The sequence below is a fragment of the Vicugna pacos genome, chromosome 4 (genome assembly GCF_048564905.1).
Source record: "Vicugna pacos chromosome 4, VicPac4, whole genome shotgun sequence".
NCBI classification, from domain to species: Eukaryota; Metazoa; Chordata; class Mammalia; order Artiodactyla; family Camelidae; genus Vicugna; species Vicugna pacos.
Genome location: NC_132990.1, coordinates 19,566,316 through 19,577,500, shown reverse-complemented (window position 1 = coordinate 19,577,500; position 11,185 = coordinate 19,566,316). Strand labels below are relative to the sequence as shown.

Sequence of the window (11,185 nt, the reverse complement as noted above, 5' to 3'; positions counted from 1 at the left end):
GGCCATCGTCCCATTTCCCCTTAAAAGATTTTAAGGGTCTAGGATCCTTGAGGGGGAAATGTTACAGCAGGTAGATAGCTAGAAATGAGCAGAGAAAGGGGGACACAGACCAAGTGGCAGGAATTGGGCAGAAAGGAGGGGCACAAGCCAAATGCAGGAAACCACACATCCTGTAAGCACCAGGGGGCCCTGGGCAGAGAAAGAAGCAGGAAACTTTGGGCTGATAAGGGATCACACCTTTTGGAGTGATGAGTGGCCTTGAGATGAACAAAGAAAGGTGAGAAAAGGCAGGAATTTCCAGCGTCTGAATATAACCTTTTGCTCATTATGCCCTCATTTCAATAAAATTAACCTTGCAGATTAGAAGTACCCATCATGTACCAACTCCATGACACTTCTGATCCAGACTAAATATGGACAAAAATCCCTCCTCCCTTTGGGAAGGTGGAGTTGGGATGATAATCAGGGACTATGACCCCAAACCCTTCCCTCCCCAGTGAATATTCTGCCCATTCATTTTCATACCCTTGCAACTAACTTGCCAAAGAAACACAGGGCAGCCGCTCACCTGAGCCTGCCCACTCTCCCTTTGCGAGTGTACACTCCATCCTTTAATAAATCCTCACTTTACTTTTTTAACCACTGCATCTTGTCTCTGAATTCTCTCTGGGATGGGACAAGAACCTGGAACACTGGTTGCATCTACCAACAACAACTGTATTATGTTAATCATGGTGGGTAAGTCACTTTCAATAGTAGTATAAAAGTTAAAGGAAAAATGTATTAAAAATAACTTATTTTAAAATATGTTAAAAGATACATGATACAAACAAATGTAAAATGTAACAACAACAATATAAAGCATGGGGGGAGTTAAAATGTAGAGGTTTTGTATGTGATTAAACTTACGTTGTTATCAGTCTTAAAACAGACTGTTAAAACTATAGAATACTGCATGTAACCCTCAAGGTAATCACATTAAAAACATACCTATAGCTTCACACCATTAGGATGGGTAACATCAAAAAAACAGAAACCAAGTGTCAGTGAAGATGTGGACAAACAGAAACCTTTATGCACTATTGGCAGGCATGCAAAATGGCACACTAGCTGTGGAAAACTGCATGGCAGTTCCTCAAAAAAATTAAAAATAGAAATACCATGTGATCCAGCAATTTCACTTCTCAGTATATACCCAGAAGATGGACAGCAGGATCTCAAAGAGGTATCTGTATACCCATCTTCATAGCAGCATTATTCACAATAGCTAAAATGTGAAAGCAACCTAAGTGTCCATAGATGGAAGAATGGATAATCAACATGTGGTATATACATACAATGGAACATTATTCAGTCTTAAAAAGGAAGGAAATTCTGCAATATACTATAACATGAATGAACCTTGAGGACATCATGTTAGTGAAATGAGCCAGTCACAAAAAAACAAATACTGTATGATTTTATTTTATAGGGAACTAGTGTTGTCAATATTGTACAGACAGAAAGTAGAAAGGTGGTGGCCAGGAGCTGGAGAGAGGGGAAAATGGAGAGTTATTGTTTAATGGGTATAGAATTTCAGTTTTAAAAGAAGAAAAAATGATGGTAACATATTTAATATCACTGAACCACAGCTAAAAATGGCTAAGATGATAAATATCATGTTATGTATATTTTACCACAATGAAAAAAAGAAAAAGAGAAACTCCACAAAAGAAAAAGAGAGGAATCAAAGCAGAGTTATACAAAAAACTCAACAAAACACAAAGAAAGACATCAAGAGAGGAAAAGGCAGATAAAATAATTAAAAGACAAACAGAAAACAATGAAAAAAATGGCAACAGTGTTTTTCTATCAATAATTACATTAAATGAAAAAAAGATAAAACCCTTTAATCAAAACATAAAGAGTGAGGGGGCGGGTATAGCTCAAGTGGTAGAGCACATGCTTAGCATGCAAGAGGTCCTGGGTTCAATCCCCAGTCCCTCCTCCAAAAATAAATAAACCTAATTACCTCCCCTAATATGCCAAAATAAAATAACTAAATAATACAATATTAAAAAAAAACATAAAGAGTGGCTGAATGGATTTAAAAAACAAGACTCAACTATGTGCTGTCTAAAAGGACACACAGACTGAAAGTGAAGAGACGGAAAAAGATATGCCATGCAAATGGTAATCAAAATAGAACAGGGGTGGCTATACTTTATATCACACAATCTTGAGTATGAGCCAAAAATTATCGTAAGAGACAGAAGGACATTATCATGACAAAAGTGTCAATCCACCAGCAAAACTTAAGAATTACATGTATATAAAACATGCACCATCATAGTACCTAAATATATAAAGCAAACATTGACAGACCAAAGGAAGGAATAAATAATATAAGATAATACAGTAATAGTAAGAGACTCTACTCTCAATAATGGATAGAACATCCAGACAGATCAAAAAGAGAACAGAGGACTTGAACAAAACTGTAGATCAAATGGATCTAACAGATATATATATATATATACACACACACACACACACATACATATACATACACAACATTACACCCAACAGCAGCAGAATACACATTCTTCTCAAACACATGTGGAACATTCTCCAGGATAGCTCACCTTTAGGTCAGAAAACAAGTCTTAACAAATTTAAGAAGACTGAAATTACACCAAGTATCTTTTCTGATCACAACTGAATGAAACTAGCAATCAATAGTAGACAGAAAACCAGAAAATTCACAAATACAAAAATGAACAATCTTAAACAACAACCAGGTTAAAAGGGAAATTAGAAAACATCTTGAGATAAACAAACACATAACATGTCAAAACATATGAGATGCAACAAAAGCAGTACTAAGAGGGAAGTTTATTGTGATAAATGCATGTATTTTTTAAAAAGGGGGGAAAAGATAAAAAAAAAACCTTAAACTTTACACTTCAAAAAGCTAGAAAAAGAATTAACTAAGCCTAAAGTTAATGAAAAGATGGCAATAAGAAAGATTAGAACAGAAATAAGTGAAATATAGAATAGAAAAACAATGGGAAAAAAACAAAATTGGGTTGATTTTTTTAAAAGATTTTTAAAATTAACAAAGTCTTTATCTAAGAAAAAAGAGAAATGACTTAAAATAAAATCAGAAATGAAAGAGAAGATATTAAAAATGATGCCATAGAAATAAAAAGGATCATAAGTGATCCATATGAACAATTATACATGAACAAACTGGGTAGCCTAGAAATAAATACTAAATTCCTGGAAACACACAACCTATCAATACTCAATTATAAAGAAATAGAAAGGCTAAACAGACCTACAACTTGTTTGAAGATTGGCTCAATAATAAAAAATCTCCCAAAAAAGAAAAGCCCAGGACCAAACATTTTAAAAGAATTCATGCAAATCTTTCTCAAACTCTTTCAGAAACTTGAAGAGCAGTATACACTTCCAAACTCATTTTATGAGGTCACTGTTACCCTGATACCAAAGCCAGGAAAAAGATTTTTCTTCCCAAATACTAAACTGAATTTATTTTGCTAAAGAGAAACTGTTAAGCTGTAAGAAAAATAAGTGCAGTCTAGATTTTGTGCCTATGTGGGGAAAAACCCTGAGATTGCTAATTGTGTATCACAATCCTCTTCTGTAGACACTCAAAACAATGGTATCAGTACAACTTGTACAGTGGATTAATCTACAGTTTAAACTTAATCTAAATATTACCTTTGAATATTTACTTTATACTGAAAGAACAAATTCTAACAAGTTAGGAAACTAATTTAAAGGAGTTAATGTTGACTTAAAACAGTTAAAGCTCCTAACAACTTTATTTAAATAGTTTCTATTATTTTACTGCTTAAGTTCAGCTTTTTAACCACCTAAGGTAATGCAGGTATTTAAAATCACAAAGGCCCACTACATTTCTATTAATAAAGACAAGACAAAACAACTTTACTGAAAATAGCCATTTTCCCTTTGCCATCAGTTATATATATTTTTTTAACACAAAGAGTAGACAAGATCAAATAACTAGACAATAAAACACTACAAGAAAAGAAGACTGTAAGCCAATATCCCAGATGAATACAAATGCAAAAATCCTAAACAAAATACTAGAAAACCAAAGCCAACAGCATTTTAAAAGGATCATAAATCATGACCAAGTGGGATTTCTCCCTGGGATGTAAGGGTAGATCAACATGCAAATCAAAAAATGTGATGCACCACAATAACAGACTATAGAATAAAAATTACATAATCATCTCAAAAGATACAAAACAAAGCATTTGGCAAAATTCAATACCCTTTCATGATTTAAAAAAAACTCAATAAACTAGGAGTACACGGAAAGTATCTCAACATAATAAAGGCCATATATGACAAGCCCACAGCTAACATCACACTAGATGGTAAAAAATTGAAAGTTTCCTCTAATATCAGCAACAGACAAGGATGTCTGCTCCTGTTACTTTTATTTAACATAGTACTGGAAGTTATAGCTAGAGTACTTAGGCAAGAAAAAGAAGTAAAAGGCTTCCAAATTGGAAAGGAAGAGGAAAAATTGTCCATGTTTGCAAATAACATGATCTTATATGTAGAAAACCCTAAAGATTCCACCAAAAAACTGTTAGAACTAAAAAAATTTAGCAAAGTTACAGGATACAAAATTAACATACAAAAATCATGCATTTCTATATACTAACAATGAACTATCTGAAAAAATTAAAGAAACAATTTCACTGACAATAGCATTAAAAACAACAGCATATTTAGGAATAAATATAAACAAGGAAGTGAAAGAACTGCACACTAAAAACTGAAAGACACTGAGAAGATACAAATAAATGGAAAGATATCCTATGTTCATGGACTGAATAATTAATTTTATTAAAATGTTCATATTACCCAAAGTGATCTACAGATTCTGTGTAACCCCTATCAAAATTCCAATGGCATTTTTCATGGAAATAGAAAAAACAATCATAAAACTCATATGGAACTACCAAAGAACCTGAATAGCCAAAGCTATCTTGCAAAGTGGGAGGCATTCTACTTTCTGACTTCAAAATATATGATAGCACTACAGTAGTCAAAACAGTACCATACTGGCATAACGACAGACATTTAGACTAATGGAACAGAATAGAGAGTCAAGAAATAAACATATGCGTATATGGTCAACTGATCTTTGACGAAGTGTCAAGAATACACAATGAAGAAAGGATAGTCTCTCCAACAAATAGTGTTAGGAAAACTGGAAATCCATACACAAAAGAATGAAATTGTACCCTTATCTTATACCATACACAGAAATCAATTCAAAATTACCATTTATAGAAGATATTGAAAAATGTAAAACTCTCAGAAGAAAATGTAGAGGAAAAGCTTCATGATACTGTGTTCCTTTCTGAAGCTCCAGAGTATAATTTGTTTCTTGCTTTTTCCACTCTCTAGAGGTCTTCCATATGCCTTGGCATATTGCCCACTCTTTTCATCTTCAGAGCCATTAATATCAAACTAAATCTTTTTCACACTGCCAGCTCTCTGGTTCTTTGTTATGCTCACCTCTTCCACTTATAAGAATTATAATTACATTGGGACCATCTGGATATTCCAGGGTAATCTCTCTACACATAGTAGAGTAAATAATGTCCTCCAAAGATATCCAGGCCTGAATTCCTAGAACCTATGATTGTTACCATAGATGGGAAAAGGGACTTTTGTGTATCCAATTATATTAGGGATTTTGAAATGGGGAGATTATACTAGATTACCTGGGTGAATTCTATAATTACAAGTGTCCTTATAAGAGGGAGACTGAGAGAGATTTGATGACAGAGAGGAGAAGCAGAGATGAGAGAGAGATGCTTTGAAAATAGAGAAAGGGGTCCCAAAGCAAGGAATATAAGTGGCCACCAGAAGATGGAAAAAGCAAGAAAAGGGGACTTTCCACTCAGAGAGTCCACAAAGAACCAGCCCTGCAGACATTTTGATTTTAACCCAGTAAAACTGATTTTGCCCTTCTGACATCCAGAACTGTAAAAGAATAAATTTGTGTTGTTTTAAGCCACTAAATTTGTAGTGACAATGGGAAACTAATATACCATCTCAAGGTCTGCAAATTACCAACCTTAATTCCATCTGAAACTTTCATTCCATTTTGCTTTGTAATTTAACATATTCACAGTTTCCAGAGATTAGGACATGGACATCTTGGGGGAAAGGGCATTATACTGCCAGCACAACTTCACACATACTGAAAATAAAGTTCAAGTCGACAAAATACGTTAATGTCAAATTTTAACAGAAAATATAGAAGAATGTGTTTATAATCTTGGGTGTGTAAAAGACCTTAAGACAACATAGTTTTTAAGATATCCTATTTAAAAACTGATACATTTGTTTCCATCAAAGTTTTAAAATTCTATAGATTAATACCATATGTAAAGTAACAGTACAAGCAACAAGCTGGCAGAAAACATTCATAACATATATAACCAAGAATTATTAGCCTATTTTATACTAGTAAAAATAGAAGACAACTTAAGTATCCATCAGTAGGAGATAATTAAATAAATGGTACATTTATCCATACAATAGGCTACCTACAGCAGTTGCAAAAAATGAGGGAGAATCTTTCTGACTTCCAAAAATCTTACTGATTTTGTACACAGTTACACAGACATATTGATATTTTACACAGTTATAAAACAGCATGTACTGTATGATGCTATTTTATGGCGGAAACAACGTGCATCAAACCAAGCCATAAGTCTTAAAGGATCTCCCCTCCTTTTACAAGGATATCAGTAGTTACCTCTGGGTAGAGGAGTGGCAGCAAAGGGAAACATTAATTTTGTTCTATATTATCTGAATGCAAATACATTCATGTATAAACTGCATAACATTTTTAAAATGGCAGTTTGTCTTGCTCATCATTATATCCAAGCACCCAGTACCGTACATGACAGGTAATGTTTGTTTAGTGAATGGAATCCAAGGGAGTGGGACTTATTGCTAATGCTAAATCCTTTGCTGGTGAGATGTCCTGGTTATACCTAAATTCTTCTCGCTTCAAGCCCAGCTTGATCTTCATTGGGAAACTGGAAGGCTGAGCCGTGTGTGTATGTGTGTGTGTGTGTGTGTGTGTGTGTGTGCACAAGCACATAAATGATTTATAATCTTTATGTCTAATCCAGACAACAATCCTGCAAAGTAGTCACCCTTGTACCCATTTTACAAATGAGGAAACTAAGGTTTAGATAAGGGACTAACTTTAATCACTTACTCTAGTGTTTTCTTTTTTCTCTTCCCGTAAATGCAATTTTGACAGTTGCAGAATTCTTACAAAACAGAATGTGGTCAATTCAAGAGAAACTTCCTTCTAGGTAATACACCAAGAGTGCTTATAACAGTCCTCTGCATATAGTAAGACCTGTATAAATGTTCATGATTATTATTGGTGTTTCTACTGTTCCTATAATTATTATTAGTTTCACTGACTAAACGTCTTACAAGTAACTGATGGCAAATAATAATGAGGAATAAATTAATGAACGTATCCCAAACAAAAAGAAAAAGAAAAAACTTCCTTCTACTAGTACCTTAGTTTATTAGTTACTTATTTTATTTGTATTAGATAGCTCATACACTTGTTTTTAAAATTGGCAGTAGTAGTAAATCTCCCTTCACACAGCCCTTAGTCAACCACTTCCTTCCCTTGAAACAACAGTCAACAACATTTTGTGTGTCTTTCCAGATATATTCTATGTATATACAAGCACAGACACAAATATTTCTAAAATTTAATTTGAAGTATTTTACAAACATTGCTCTGTGCCTCTCTTATTTCACTCAGCAGTGTATCTTGGAAATCATTACATATTTGCTAGACCTGCCACATTCTGGTTAATAGCTGTACATTATTAATTTTAGGGAAACCTCATAATTTAATTCCTCCTCATTTATGTCTCATATTTTTCTTATTACGAAGCTACAGTGACTAATCTTATACATGGGCCATTTTGCACATGTGCAAATGTATGTGCAGAATAATTTCTAGAGGTGCAATTGCTGAGTCAAAGAGATATCCCCTTAAATTTTTCATGGATATTGATAACTGTCCTCTGTAGATGTCATATAACTCTACTCTTCCCCCAGTAATGTGTATTCACACACACCCCAACACTTTCTTATACAAGAGAGAAAAGACAGAAAAAAGAAAACAATTGATTTCATTTGTACTTGACACCCAAAGGTAGTTTTTTCAACCACACCCAGGGTTGGCTATGTGGTTGCATCAACACCCCATTTCCTGGAACACTAAGACTTTTTACCTGAAACTGTGAAACCTATTCCCCTCTCTGGATGTGGAAATTATTAATTATTAATTCAGCTCTTCTTTTTAAAAGTCTGCCTTCGAGCTGATTAACCCCTCACAACCCTGGGTCACTTTCTGATTGCCCTTTCCAAAAATATCCACTTTTGATTCTGTGATGGACCTACTTTCCCTTTCCAAGAAATATTTACTTGAGGTACTTTTCTTGGTAAAAAGAAATACCCTGTCCCCATTTCTCTCTTCTCTCCTTTAAACAGTCTCATCTCAATGATCCTGAAAAAGATACTTTACTTCATTATTATTTAGTTTTGTGCAAACTAGTTTCCTCAGTTCCCCACCTACAAAGATAGATTCCTTGATTTCTAAGACCAAATCTATTTTGTCTTTCTATTCCTAGATAAAGCTTGAAAGCATGGCAACTAATAAAAACTTTTTACATGTTAAAACAGCTTTAAAGCTATTATCAGCTATTATTAACTATAAAACAACTAATGGTGACTTGGAGGTTGGCAGGTAGGAAGGATCCTGAGATTTACTTCCTGGGTTGCTACCTTTAAATTCCATCTGTGGCAACACTTTCCACAACTGAATTATTCACAAAAATTACCACAATTTTAAAAAGCCACTTCATTATATGATTTATAATGAGGGGAGCACTATTTTTTTTCTCTCTCCTTACCTCCAATAAAGAAAAAATACTATCACTACCTTCTTCCGGGTAGAGCTAACATGTTTATTTGTTCTCTTATTCATGAAAAAAATAATTTTTTTTGGCAATCTTTACCAAATCAAGGATGACTGACTTGGTTGGAAAAGAAATTTGCCTTTATGTTAACAGGAAAGAATTTCTCAGAAGGTAGCCAGAACAGAACACTGGAAGATTTATGACCACCACCAGTACTCTCTGTTTCTTTCCTTAGAGATAATGAGCCCTTTACTCCTATTGCCTAGAATAGTGCCTGGCTTATAAGAGGTGCTCAATAATTATTTCTTGAGTGAATTACTGAATGAGAAGATTACTCACAGGGGCAGAAGTCTTCACACTCTTCCCGCCAGATCTTACATCTTTTTCTAGTAAATGGGAGTGCAGACAGGATCTGGGGCAGCTACATTATCCACCTGAATGGAGACAGGGGTTGGGGAATGATTATTCTCAATATGCTCAGAAATACCTTAAAGATATTGATAAGTAAACAGAGGAGATAACTTAAATAATTTTAGACAGCAGTCCACAGGCAGCCTTGTCCCATGGCTGCGACGCCTCAAGAAAAACAATTCTTTAAAACGAGGCTGTCTACAGAGGAGGGGATAGCTCAAAGTGGTAGAGTGCATGCACGAGGTCCTGGGTTCAATCCTCAATACCTCCTCTTTAAAAAAGAAAAGGTAAATGAAAGATCAAGCCATCTACAGGCAGAAATGTGGCAACACCCAGTGATTAAGTCAGCTATTTAAGGAAAAGACAATTCACTCAAAGAAAAGTTCAAATAGAAAAAAAAAGAGAGAGTAATATTCATTTTAAAATATACATGTTTGTTTGCTTATTGCTTGGACGTTATTGCTTAAATCAGGTACGTGAGACCTGGGAAGAGGTGCGGCTACTAGGGCACCCAGGACGGAGAATCCGAGGCTGCCCTCCGGGGCCTCGAGCTCCCAGTTTCATTGGGGCGCTCCCCAATGAAGCTAGAAAATGCCTCAGTCCGGCAGTACCTTTTTTCCTTCCCTCCACGGCTGGCTGGCTCCGAGGTTTCGAGGTTTCGTCCGTTATGTCCGTTACTATGGGAAAGCCCCGGCCTCCGGCCTCCGAGCTGAGCTGCGGTCCCGCAGCCTCCCCTCCAGCCTCAAGGCCCCTCCGTCTAGCTTAGAACCGGCCTTCTTTCTTCTTCCTCGCTCCCTCCTCTCGCTCCCTCTTTCTTTACTTTCTTCCTTAGTTTTTTTGTTTTTGTTTTTGTTTTTTTTTAAACCAGAGAAAGCCGCCCGAGTCTGTCGGCCACTCCCGCTCTCGTGGGGCCGAGCTCCGGATTTCACTTCCACGTCCGTCGCTCGTAGGCGCCGTGGCGGCGCGCTCTGCGTGCTCTGAGACGCACACGTGCACGCCTGCGAGCGAGCGAGCGCAGGGCCGGGGAAGGGCCCGGGGCTCCAGCCCGGTCAGGTGGGAGGCCCTTGGGACCTTCAATAAGCGCCGGTGCTGCCCCTGAGGCGCGCCCCGCCTGCTGGCGAGGGAGCGGCAGGCAGGGGAATGACTGCACGTGAGGAATCTCTGAAGAGGAGCGTGTGTGTTTGCGTGCGCGCAAGACAATTCAGGAAAGGAAAAAAGCCAGCTCTTACGGTGCAAAAAAAGAGGGAGGTGGGCGGTGGAGAAAATCTGGAGGGGGAGAGCTGAGTTTTAGAACTGGAGTGGAGTTCAGAGAAATGGTGGGTGACGGACGATAACTCAGAGCCGGAGGCCTGGGCGAGAGGCGGGTAATGGGGGGAATGGAGGACGGAGTCACAGTGACAGGGGATGTATGGAGGAAGGAACTTGGTACATCAGAGGCATTTTGCCGTTCTGCTCAAAAGTAAAACAGATCAAACAAAACAATTGAAGGTACATCAGTGGAAAAGGCAGAATAGGAAGCTCCAAGGGCCCATCTCTACACAGAAACACCAAAAAATGTGTCAGATTGACTTTGAGGGAACACTGGAAAATAGTCGAAGGTTTACAGCATCCAAGTGAACCCTCAGTCAAGTAAAAGATGACTTAAACACAGCATAATGGGGACGTTACTAGCGAATTTAAAGGAATAAAGAAGTTTACAAGAGAAAATTAGGAACAATGTGCACTAACAAATCAGGTAACCTAGATAA

At 36.7% G+C, this 11,185-nt stretch overlaps 1 long non-coding RNA gene across 1 annotated transcript in view; it reads right to left on the bottom strand.

Moving 5' to 3' along the window:
• LOC140695999 (uncharacterized) overlaps positions 1–10,269 on the bottom strand; it is a 140,254-nt gene extending 129,985 nt beyond the window's left edge. Inside the window, exons 1-2 of the long non-coding RNA XR_012071907.1 lie at positions 10,049–10,269; positions 9,366–9,460 (exon numbers count right to left, since the gene is read on the bottom strand). This is a non-coding gene — a long non-coding RNA (uncharacterized lncRNA). The remainder of the gene's footprint in view (positions 1–9,365; positions 9,461–10,048) is intronic.
• Positions 10,270–11,185: the final 916 nt, after the last annotated feature.